This window comes from Gekko japonicus, unplaced genomic scaffold (genome assembly GCF_001447785.1).
Source record: "Gekko japonicus isolate JY-2015 unplaced genomic scaffold, Gekko_japonicus_V1.1 scaffold20, whole genome shotgun sequence".
In the NCBI taxonomy this organism is placed as follows: Eukaryota; Metazoa; Chordata; class Lepidosauria; order Squamata; family Gekkonidae; genus Gekko; species Gekko japonicus.
Genome location: NW_015169172.1, coordinates 1,536,902 through 1,539,165, shown reverse-complemented (window position 1 = coordinate 1,539,165; position 2,264 = coordinate 1,536,902). Strand labels below are relative to the sequence as shown.

At 40.3% G+C, this 2,264-nt stretch overlaps 1 long non-coding RNA gene across 2 annotated transcripts in view; it reads left to right on the top strand.

The window, feature by feature from the left end:
• Window positions 1-2,264, top strand: part of LOC107114353 — an 18,470-nt gene that overhangs the window by 14,912 nt on the left and 1,294 nt on the right. The gene's annotated exons all lie outside the window — the stretch shown is intronic.

The following is a 2,264-nucleotide window of genomic DNA, read 5'->3' as shown; positions in this document are numbered from 1 at the left end:
GCCGGGGGGGGGGGGGAGTTTTAGAAAGTTCCAGTATCACACCAAATGATGATTAAGGCAGCTGAAATATTGTTTGGTATGATGTTTGAATTTATATAGTTTGTAAATTAGAATTTAAAATAAATTACTTGACAAGTGTATTTGCAAAGCATTTTTTAGGCTAACTAGGATGTCTGAATTTACCAGTCTTACTTAAAAGCCCTTACTTGGGCTACAGAAGCTGCAGCACTATGGAAAGAGGAATGATGAACTTGTAAAGCTGACGAGGCAGAAAATGGAAGCAGCAAAACATAAATAAATAAATAAATGCTGCCATGGTTTGTCTGCCACAGCTCAGAAGCTCAGATTGGGGTCTGGGTACTAAGACCTAGTGTGGTTTACGGGTTAGAGTGCTGGACTAGGGCCATGGAGACCCAGGTTCAACTCCCAACTTGCCAGGAAACTTATTGGGTGATGTTGAGCCAGTCATTCTCTCAGGCTATCTTGCCTTACCAGAGTTGTTGCAATGATAAAATGGATGAAAGGAGATCCATGTTTGCCACCCTGAGCTCCTTGGAGGAATGATGGGATAAACTGCACTAAATAAGCTATGATTTGTGTCAAATCATAGTTTATAATGTCTGAATTGAACAAACATGCACCACTTACTTTTTAATCCCATTGACTATTGAAAACGGGATTGACTCATTCTGATTTAGAAAACAAAACACTGATGAGAACTGGCATCCTCAGAGGTATAACATAGAAAGATAGAGTGCTCCCTGTGTCAGTACAAGCAAAACTTCCTGCCTGCAGATGACTACTTTGGAAGTGAGTAGGAGGCTAGAAGCCATTTCTTACATACATGGTAGATATCTGCCAAGCTATTTTTAGCGTGAAGAAATATTTAATCATGATTCTGAGCTTGCAGTCTGAAGCGGTACCACACAGCATCCCTAAATATGTACTTCACGTCTTATTCTAGACTTGTCAGTCTTTTTGTTGAAGACAATGAAGGCTAACAGCCAGGCTTTTTCTGACAAAGTTTCAGAGTTCTATGTATAAAGCTTTGCACCTTACTTCCATTGGTGTTACGTGATAGGAGCATGGCATCCCCTGAGGGTCTTAGTGAGTAAAGAGGGCTCTACCCATGTTCGATGTGACACGAGCCCTCTTTACTCACTAAGACCCTCAGGGGATGCCATGCTCCTATCACGTAACACCAATGGAAGTAAGGTGCAAAGCTTTATACATAGAACTCTGAAACTTTGTCAGAAAAAGCCTGGCTGTTAGCCTTCATTGTCTTCAACAAAAAGACTGACAAGTCTAGAATAAGACGTGAAGTACATATTTAGGGATGCTGTGTGGTACCGCTTCAGACTGCAAGCTCAGAATCATGATTAAATATTTCTTCACGCTAAAAATAGCTTGGCAGATATCTACCATGTATGTAAGAAATGGCTTCTAGCCTCCTACTCACTTCCAAAGTAGTCATCTGCAGGCAGGAAGTTTTGCTTGTACTGACACAGGGAGCACTCCATCTTTCTATGTTATACCTCTGAGGATGCCAGTCACAGCTGCTGGCAAAACGTCAGGTACTACAATGCCAAGACCACAGCCATACAGCCTGGAAAATGTACAACAACTAATTTTGCTTATATAGTTCAGACTTTTGACATATATAATCTTTGTACCAGTCAAGGTCCACTCAGCAACTTTTGCTTACTGTTCCTTCTCATGGCAGGTGAGGACTACTGCAGCAAGATGACATTATTGCACTGTGAAAGCACCCGTTCTTTAGAACAATTTGCCTGAAAAATGCCCACTTTCTTCAGTTTCATAAGCCTATTAAGGCCCTTTTGCTGAATGGAGTTTTTTTGGCTAAGTTGTGCAGGCTGTTTCTGTGGCTAGATGAGTGTCAGTGTGATGTTCTGCGAGCGTGGATTGAACTAATGCTTTTATTGTGGATATTTCATTTTATAAATTGTATTATTTGTATTTTACATATGTTTTGCTTCTTAAAGATGAAATGGGATAGAAAACAATATTCTTACTTAGTTCAGTTCTGGGCAGGTTGCACCATACAATATTTTTAAAATGCCAGGCAACCAGAATAAATGCAAGTACACATTTGCTGTAGTTTAAGATTCACCCTATTGAGAAAGAGGTCTTCTAAATTCAGATGCATGTCAGCCACATACGTACTAGGTACTGCCCACTGTATGTGGCTTTGAGTACTGATTGTCAACTACCAATCCCTAATCCAAGATCAAGTTCATACTTGG